This window comes from Triturus cristatus, chromosome 9, assembly GCF_964204655.1.
Source record: "Triturus cristatus chromosome 9, aTriCri1.1, whole genome shotgun sequence".
Classification (NCBI taxonomy): domain Eukaryota; kingdom Metazoa; phylum Chordata; class Amphibia; order Caudata; family Salamandridae; genus Triturus; species Triturus cristatus.
This window is the reverse complement of record NC_140592.1, coordinates 189,772,791-189,783,372: the sequence shown is the minus strand read 5'-3', so window position 1 is coordinate 189,783,372 and position 10,582 is coordinate 189,772,791. Positions and strand designations below refer to the sequence as shown.

The following is a 10,582-nucleotide window of genomic DNA, read 5'->3' as shown; positions in this document are numbered from 1 at the left end:
TTTGTAACTACAGCACTTCAAAATTAACACGAGAAAAAGATCTTTCTATAGCCTCACAGATTAAATGTAACACTTACTTTACAGGAACGACTCTCATAGTTTCTTCAAAGTGAACGTACCAGCAGTGCATTTCCTTGAATCCTGGTTCTGGTTCAATCCTTTTTGGTACAACAACTACATTTGAAAAATGACCATGGCATAAACTATATATATCCAGATGTGCGTAGTATAGGACACTAACTCTTACCAGTTTTTTTGTGAGGGGAGGTGCATTCTTATTCTTGATTTTGCCACTCATCACAATCAACAATGGTAATACTAGATAGCATATATATATATATATATATATATATATATATATATATATATATATACATACATATATATATATATATATATATATATATATACACACACACACACACACACACAGACACACACACACATATATATATGTACCTATAAATACACATATACACATATGTGTGTGTGTTTATATTTATATATTCACACATACACACGTGTACATATGTTTGTGTATAGATAGATAGATAGATAGATAGATGTGCGTGTTTTATTTCTTTCATTTTGTTCTTATTATTATTTGTCTCTTCTATGGGTCTCTCCGGAAACAATGGCACCTACCCTGTACCTACCAATGGCACATGCCCCAAGGGTGTGCTGACATACCCTGCCTCTCTCATCTCTACTTACTGTTGGCATAATTGAGAAAGTCCAATTTCCACCTGTTTGAGCAGCGGATTGAACTCCCAGCACCTCCCCTGGACGCGATTAAACGTTTTCCTGCTAACTTCATTCAGAAGAACCAATTTTCCGAGGGGGGATTGGGGCAGCCCCGTCCTGCCAAAGACGGCTCTTTCACTCTCAGGCACTAAAGCGCCGCGTGGAACCCGCTCTTGTGTTCTTCCCCCTTAAAATAAAGAGAGGGATTACCAGACGGGGGAGGGGCAGGTAGCGGGGATCGAGAGAGCGAGAGCTTTAGCCCGGCTAGAGGTAAAGCAAGCAATGAAAAGGCCCCTTTTCAGCAGTTCTAAGAAAGTTTGGAGGAATTCGGGGTTTTGTTTGCTTGCCACAATGAGGCAGCGCCCCCTCTCCACTTGGAGGGGCCGAGTTCATCTGTTTTCAGACCTTTTCACCTGTGGACCACAACACCGCGGGGAGCTGGCCGGGTGCTCCCATCCGCGGCCACGCTGTGGCCACACATCACCCCCGAACCCCGTCCCTGCTACGTGCAAACAGCGCCTGTATTTATTGTCATCGGGGGACATGTTGTTTGCGGACCTCGGCGAGGTTTTGTTGCGCGGACAATTCCGTCGCCGCAGACTTCATTTTACATCACAAAGCGCTTTCTATCCGCAACCGCTGTTTAAGAGGATTAGGGGCTATATACTGTGAGCAAACAGTGGAAGGGTTTGGACAACTTTTCCTGAAAGGGAAAAACAAAGTCTTCTAATCGTCCCAAGCGGCAGTGCTTTGTGTGGCACCTCGGCAGATCCCCTCACGTGCCCGACCTGGCACCCCGGACTTGCTTGTTAGTAGAGTCCTAGTCCTAGAAAAAGAGTCCTTGTTGTGATATAAAATATGAGATCGCGTGCTTCGCCCTCCTCCGCCTGCCGCCACTGTGGTTCAGTATAGTGTAGACACCACATCATATCTCTGAATCTAACCTCAGGCTTATATAGGTACTAGATAGATAGATAGATAGATAGATAGATAGATAGATAGATAGATAGATAGATAGATAGATAGATAGATAGATAGATAGATAGATAGATAGATAGATAGATAATTTGACATCCATAACATATGCTAATAAACCCACCACCTCTTCTCTACAACCTTTTTTCAACTTGCATGTATGTGGTATTTTTATAGCCGGGTCGCCAACCGTTATGTAACAAGAGTTACTGATGAGCTATGACAATCCTCCTGAGCTGAGTAGTGCTGTGAAAGTGACCGCACCAGACAAGATTCCATTAGTGGCCACCATATGCAGGATTGCTATCAGAGGTCACCTCATTTTATCAGGCAGGGTCGCCAGCAATAACGTGACAATGACTTTGTCAGTTTGGGGTGCTTCTACATGGGTAAGACGTAAATAGCACAGCGGAAATTGCCTATGGCAATAAGTCATAATATTAGTAGTCTATCACTCAAATATCAGCTTTTGATATCTTGTGGACATTCAGCCATTTTTCTCCAAATATTAACATATGAGTTCTGAAAATAAATCATATTCATTTAACTAAGCACAAACTTGTATTTTAGTAATCTGCTGCCCACATAGGAGAGCCACTTTAAGGTAGTTGGAAAGCTGCCAGTAGCTTAAGTGCTAGTCGTTAAGGATGCCAGTTCCATAGCTTGAAACGAGACAGAAGTCAGTGCAACCCTGCACACTGTGAGAGTCAAGAACTCATTCAGAGAGTGGCACGGAAGGTGGCTGGTTTGTGGACTCTTAATGCATTGTGGTTTAGGGTTACTTACAGAGGCGTGTGTGTGTCTTCAACTCTTTCCTAACTCGTGTTTGGGGCGCTGCTGGTGGAAATTGGGATGTTAGTCCAGGAAATTGTCCAGTGGTGTGAGATATTTCAGCTATATGCATTATAGATCTCCTACACACCCTGATGTAGAGTTGCACAATCTGCCCGAACGAGTGAAGCCACACATCTCTCAAAGAACGCATTCACTTTTCTTTTAAAGTCGTGACATCTTTACCATCGTGGGCAGGAAACGCGCATTCGCCTCGTACTAATTTCATTTATTGTTAATCTTTTTTTTTCTTCTAGATGTGGCTTCGGCCTTGAGCTGGACAGCCTGGCAGCAAGGAGGTGTGCCTGGGGCCGGGCTAACCCCACTGGGGTCTGCCTTCTTCGTATGTCCGTTGTTATTTAAAGATAAATGCAGACCAACAAGGGCCCGGAGGGTTTGAGTTCTGAAGGAAACGCATCAAATGCGCATAAAGGTAATTTTTATTCGATCAAAGCAAATGCCGTGCTAACTTTAAAGATACTACAAGAGGTCTTGATGCGACAGCAGTGATCGGTACACGAAGAAGGAAAAAAATGTGTGTTTAGGTTTTCAAGGTCCCAACAAAATATATCCAGGAAAAGCTACGTGTGCTTAAAATGAATAGACGCAAATTCTTCGACTATCACAGTATTTGAGATTTATGACAAGTCTGTCTAAGGGCACGGATACGAAGAAGCCCAATAACCGTAAAATATCGAATTGTATGTATAAAGCGCTTACTACCCCTGTCCAAGTCGTTGAAGCGCTTACATTGAATTTCTATAGCGCTTAATACCCCTGACGAGGGGGGCGACATTTACTCTTAAAAACACGCTCACTAATCTTCTGCCACAAAAATATACAATGAACGAAACCGTACTATCATAAAGATTGTTATGAAGTGTGTGTAACACAAATGAACATATGGTGTACCTCTAAAACAAATACAATAGGTGGATTCGGTCGAGTCCCAGTGCAGAGATAAAGCCCCCCCCCCCCCCCCACTTCCCCAGATTCCTTGGAGAAAAGGAACTCTTCCACTCTGCCAGTCACATGTTAATTAAGCTGCTTCTAACCCTAATTGCAGTGTATTCAAGCACCGCTCGACGGCTCGCCCACACAATAAACACGGATCCTACGTTTAAACATCTTACTTCGCTTTAACACGTTGAGTAATTAACTCCAGTACCATCTAATGGTGCAAACAAATATTTTCTGCAGACGAGATGATTACAGGCGGGTGGAAAGAGGCGAGCAACCTGCAGACTTGGAGACCTGAAGCTGGCTTGGGTAAATAAACCACATAAAAATACCACATAAAAATAGAGGCATGCATGTGCAAACTTTGGTGGCCAACAGGGCACAGCTTGTCAGGTCCGTAATGAAGGTGTCTTGAGAAAACGGTTTCGGCATGTATTGTGAGAGATTCCATAACTCTGCCTGCTGCCAGTGATTTGTAAGTGTGGTGGGGGGGGGTGGGATCTCTCACTACGAAGTAATGCGTAAAGGTGGAGTGCGTAAATGCTGCTTACCCCAATCTATATGACTTGTGAAGAATGAATAGAGCAATGCATTACTCATTTCAGCTGAGTGCAGAGAATATATTCGTAAATCAACCTCAGTTTCGTGCCTGTGAACGATCAGTAGGAATTTGTATATATATGTGATCAAGGCCGTGGCAACACGGCCGAAACGGGTCATGCCGATCCATATGGAATAAACCTGCACTAATACTTATACTCTGCGTGCTGTGGTCTGTACCTGTCTTCCTACAGAAGCTGGATTAATGGGAATTTGTTTCTTCATATATACATGTATATATTATCTACTGGCGGTCGCCAGTAGATAGTTATAGTTAGGATCGTGTTTCCATAGGAAATCCGCAACATTCTATTTGGAATAACTTTGGCGCCGATTGACGAATCCTCGCGAAATGTTCAAAATAGATGGGGCGCTCCGCTCCGCTCCTTCCCTGAAAGTCTCGGGGGGATTCGTCAAGCGGGGGCTGAGAAAAAGGGGGGGTCCCAAAACACATTTTCCCCATGCATTTTTCCTTAGGACCTTTAGTCCAAGCTACAGCCCGAACGGCTGACCAGAATTACTTGAAATTTGGCAGAGAGGTAGTCCTCAGGTCAGGGATGTGCCTTTTGCAGGTCTGGTGTAAATCTGTTCAGTATTTCCTGAGAAAATAGCATTTAAAAGCATATATATATCTATCAGCACGCACCGTGCGCATGCGGTAAAACTTACCGTACGCGCACGCTGCCGTGCGCGAGCGCGATTGTGATTGGTTGTTAGATCTTAGTAAACATTCGAATCGGTCGAAACCAGGAAGTGTCGGCCGCCATTTTGTCTCTCGCAGTCTGAGGGGTGAAAAACAAAGGTGGAGAACGTGAAAAGGGGGCAGGGTGGACAGTTCCTGACCCCCTAGCCTTTGTCAGGGGGTCCCAGAAGGACCCCCAAGGGGCAAAATTTCCTTTAATTTTTTTGCGAAAAATCGCGGAGTACGCGTAGCGTGCGCGTACGGTAGAAACGGAAAAATTCTGCGAACTGCGTAACGCGGGTGCGCGAAGCGCACCGCGTGCCCACAGCGCGCGCACGGTGCGCAAAGCGCACCGTGCGCGTACGGTACGCGCACGGTGAAAAACCTTGGAAAAAAAAATAAAATACATAACTTAGCATTTAAAAAAACGTACAAATTCACTGAAAAAAACATAGGTTTCACACACGTTATAGTTAGGAATTAGCATTTAAAAAACTTTGCAAATTCACTTAAAAAACCATAGGTTTCACACATGTTATAGTTAGCTGGACATTTCACTCGTGAAAAACCATTGAAATTCCCCCGTTATAGTTAGTGCAGGCAACTATAACTCACGCGACCGCAATCCTCTGCTGATGACGTCAGATATTACATCACTGATGACATATGTGTCTTTCTGAAAAAAAAATATTTGTAATATATGTATAGCTAAAAATTAATGGAAGAAGACATGGGTAAATAAGTGTCTAAATACAGTGATGTAATATCTGACGTCATCAGCAGAGGATTGCGGTCGCGTGAGTTATAGTTGCCTGCACTAACTATAACGGGGCAATATATATATATATATTACCTAGTGGCATTCCCCACTATGTAGTTATAGTTAGGTCAGGTGTTCCTTCGGAAAATTCTTAATAGCCTTGGCACCATTTGACAAATCTCCACGAAACTTTCCAAAAAGGTGCTACTTTTTGACCATTTTGTGCATGGGCAGTTTTGCGGCGATCCGTCAAGGGGGGCCGACAAAAAAAAAGTGGGTCTCAAAATGCAAAATCCCCCTGCATTTTCCAGAGACGACTTTAGCCGAGGCTACTTCAAAAACTGCCAAACAGAATTACACCAAATTTGGAAGGAAGCTAGATCTTGGTATGCAGTTTGTGCTTTGGTATAAATCCTAATTGTATATCTGGATGGGTGCATCAGCCAGCCGCGGTCGGTAGTAGGAGTAACTGCAGGGCGGTGACGTGGGGAGGTCGAGGGGCAGGGTGGGGTGTAGTAAACTGTGGATTACGGAGGCTTACAGGTAAGTTAACATATAAATTAATAAAACAAATTTAGTTGCGTGCACTGCATCCCCAAATGCGATGCTGTGCATGCAACGAAATTCGTTTTATTAATTTATATGTTAACTTACCTGTAAACCTCCGTAATCCATAGTTTACTACCCCCCACACTGCCCCTCCCCCTCCCCATGTCACCGCCCTGCAGTTACTCCTACTACCGACCGCGGCTGGCATCAGCTAGAGTATATCTGTGGTTGCACCCCCAAATCCATGGTGAGTGTCCCCCAGGCACTGAAATGGTCCTGATGACAGGATTCAATGAGCTTATAAAAGGTTTAATAAAACAATTATAGTCCGTTATAGTTGATATGTTTAATACTGTTGTCTCGTCACAATATTAATGACAAACTACAAATCCCACAATGCACGGTGTCCAAAAAGTTTGTTACTTCATGTCCAGCTTTGGATCATGCATTATTCTCCTCAATCCCAATGCATTTCGGCATTGTGCCTTCGTCAGGGGATTTGCTGTAAATAAACGTACTTAACTTTAGGTCTATGTCATACTAGAAGAATGCCATATGCTTGTTTAGAGCTCCCAAGGTGTAAAGGTGTGATACTTAAAAGTTTGTGATTGAAAGAATACCGCCTTAATATCCACAGTGGTTTGGTGAGTGAGTAATGTTAGAATCACCGGTGTTATGGACCGTACGTAAAAGAGAAAGTACACAAATTGGTGATTGTAGAACGCTCAATGGTCTTAGCGTGGATGATTATGCCCAATATTAATAGTGCGATTCACGTGCCTGAAATGAGGTGAGAAAGATAGCTGCAAATGTCTGAACCACGCGTAAATGGAAAAGGAAGTCGGATTTTATTTGTTAAGATGATGTTCGGTGTTTTTAAATACGAACAGTGCACATGCTGTTGGTTCACATGCTTGGGAAGTGACAAGGTGACGAGGCTAACTACAAACAGTTTAAACGCGCGTAATTAACTGAAAGAATTGCGTGTCTCATTATTGTTATCTAAGCATCATCGTGTCATGCTTTTTGCACATTAATGTCCCCACGCCAAATCGTGGGCAGCTCTTACCGTAATCGTGTATGTTAGCAAGTTAGTCTAAGCATCGTTTCCCTCAAGGACTGCGATTAGCGCTCGCCAGTAACCCGGAAGTGTACTTAACGGCATTTGTGAAAAGAGTGTACATAGAAAGCGGACTAAGTGAAAACGATATCAAAAACTGACGGTGATAGTGAAGTACATTATGGGTACAAATTCAATTAATGAGGGATGTAAACGTAATAACAAATGTAACTATATGAGGCTGCCAAGTGTTTCATTTGTGGCGTTATGATGATTTCCATATATTAATGTGTATGTCATTATGATGTAGGGATGTGGTAAACAATATCAAACTCGATTCAAGCGTGTCATTAATCAATTTGTGTAGTACAAAGTGAATATCCCTAGTGTTTTGATGCTGTGTGTGTTTAAAAGAAATACCTAATACATCGATGTAAACCTTGGGATAAACATAAATGGTGTCAGTTATACAAGTGTCATTTTTTTAACAAAAGTATATAGGAAACAATTATAACAAAGATAATGCACAAACAATCCAACACTTAAGATTTAAATCCCCATTGGTTGAATATGACTACTAATAGACATACTTTTCATTAAATCATTTTATTCCTTGTTACTTATATCTTTGTTTGTCTTTTAATCTTTTGTATTATAGTAGAGGGTCATTCCTTTCTTACTCTTATTTTGTATACATAACCCTTCCTTATACATATTTTTGATCAAAATCATTATATCATTTCATATTCATATAGACAATTATATTTATACTACACATAGAAATACCAAAGGGAAAAACAAAAAAGAAAAAAGAAAAGTGCGAGAAGTAATCATCAGTTATGGCTAATGCTTGATTATACAAGTGTCAAACAGACAAAACGTACACATAATAAAGGTGCAAAATACAGGCTGATTTTTTTCAGTCTCACAAATAACATTGGAATTCCATGCGCTCGTTCATCCCGTCAGGTTTTAACGAGTTCAAGTGGCTGATCCAATGGTTTTTGCGTTGTAATAGCGTATTATGGTTGTTTCTTCCTTCATTCCTTGCTACCACCTCCAAGACGCAAAACTTTAGTTGACTGATGTTGTGAACTGCTTCGATGAAGTGTGGTGCCACTGTAGACTTGGTCTGTTTCGTTCTTATGTTGCCTTTGTGTTCATTCAAACGTGTTTTGATTTTTCGTTCTGTTTGTCCAATGTAAGATTTTCCACATGGACATTTAAGCATGTATATTACGTTTGATGAGTCACATGTAGCGTTTACCCTTAATTTGATTTTATGGCCTTTCATAGGGTGAGTGATATATGGTCCTCTGATCAAGTTATTGCAATTGTTACAGTTCCAACAGGGGGTATTGCCTTTGAAAGTGATTTGCTGGTGATTTGTGTGTTTTAGTATTTCTCCCGCATTTCTATTCCTTGTGTATGCAAAAATGGATTCTTTATCAAAGATCTGGTTGAAATCTTATTCAAGTTTCAAAATTGGCTAATGTTTTTGGATGATTTTTTTATATGCTGTACTCAACGTTGAGTATTTGGAAACCACTGTGATGCGGTTCTTGGTCTTTATTTGGCGAGGAGCGAGTTGTTGTGAACTCCTGTTTTGGGCTTCATTTAGTACATGTTCAGGGTATCCACGTGCTTTGAATCTTGAAACCATGTTGTAAGTTTGTTCTTCTGCCCTTAGGGGATTAGTTACTATCCTTTTCACTCTTAACAATTGTGAATACAGTAGATGGTGTTTGAGAGGCTGAGGGTGAAAGCTCCCATAAAGAAGAATGTTATTCCTGTCAGTGTCCTTCCGATATAGGTCGGTATCAAATTCTGTTGAGGTTTTAGTGATTTCTACATCCAGAAATGTAATAGTGTGTTGCTGTATTTCATACGTGAATTGGATTCGTTGGTCAATCATGTTTAGCCTGTTGATTTGTTCTTCCAGTAGGTTTTTTGCTCCTTTCCATAGTATGAATATGTCATCTATGAATCTTAGGAATAACACTAAATGTGTTTTCCATATGGGGTCCTCCAGAATATTATTTTCTTCAAAATGGTTCATGAGTCTATATACGTCTATCCTACATCAACTCGGCATAGAGGCGGTGGAACACGCACTATTGCACACTGAATATGAAGAGCCAATGAAAGTATTTTTAATGGAGCTTCTAGAATTTACGTTACTGCATAGTTATTTCAAATGGCAAAACACATGGTACAAACAAAAGAGCGGCACTTCTATGGACAATTGCGCTGCGCAGTCGTACGCAAATATTTTCATGAACCATTTTGAAGAAAATAATATTCTGGAGGACCCCATATGGAAAACACATTTAGTGTTATTTCTAAGATTCATAGATGACATATTCATATTATGGAAAGTGAAGGACTGGGCTATTCTAAGGCCCAGCGGTGCCAGGGGACAACACCTGAAACCTTCGTGGGTTACCTGTTCCGGCGTACAAAACACAGAGACTCGGGACACTTCCGGCGGCGTCAAAGATCAGCATTTATTTACTGCAGGGATACAGAAGTCACAAGAAGTACACAACGTGTAGGTTCTGGGAGACTGCTTCAAATTGCACAAGTGGATCGCTCTTTTTATACATATTTTGGCCATAGAACAACATGGCAAACAAAGGTTGCAATTCAGTTCCCACAGTAAACTTCAAAAGGGTCGCATTCATGTTTCAGAAACCCGGAACATAATTACAGCTATATTGCCGGTTCCCAACTGTAAAAACAGATCATCCCCACGTTAAGCACATTCCGTTCTGACTGTAAACACATTAAAAGAAGGGACAGAAACAGATGCACAGGAAGAACAAGGATGCACAACAGATTAGAAAAGAGTGTAGAGAGTAATAACGGAAACCAGATCGCAGAATCAAAGGCCTCGTGACTAATGCAGGCATGGCTGAAACAATAGACCAGTACGGCAAGATGAGCCCTAAACGGGGCCATCTGCCTCTGCCGTGTCATTTCCCTCATCATAAAAGACACCCTCAAAGAAACACGTGTCCTCCGTAAAAGCTTGGGAATCCCAGGGTCACAAAACGGACAAGGTCCGTTCGCTGGCTACTTGAGGGCAAGAGACAAAATGGATGCCGCATCTAAAATGGAACCCGAGGGTTCGAATGAACATACCTAGAAATGAGACGATCCGTACGTAGTAGCGTAGCGAAAACGCGTACACCCACTAAACTCGTCATTTGCGGTTCGCTGATACCAGATTCGTCCATATTCAAACACACCCAAAAAGTGTCGTTCCGATTCACACGGAACCTCAGACGCTCCTTTTGCCCTCATGTAGGCAAGCACTAATCGAGATCGGAGTCGATTTCGATATTCATCAGATCGTTCAGCTGTTGCTGGAACATCATTCTATCCATCAATGTCTCCTTGGTAACAGATGGCCGTCTTA

At 41.9% G+C, this 10,582-nt stretch overlaps 1 long non-coding RNA gene across 1 annotated transcript in view; it reads left to right on the top strand.

Moving 5' to 3' along the window:
- LOC146797608 (uncharacterized) overlaps positions 1 to 10,582 on the top strand; it is a 111,762-nt gene that overhangs the window by 1,808 nt on the left and 99,372 nt on the right. Inside the window, exon 2 of the long non-coding RNA XR_014968506.1 lies at positions 2,808 to 2,983. This is a non-coding gene — a long non-coding RNA (uncharacterized LOC146797608). The remainder of the gene's footprint in view (positions 1 to 2,807; positions 2,984 to 10,582) is intronic.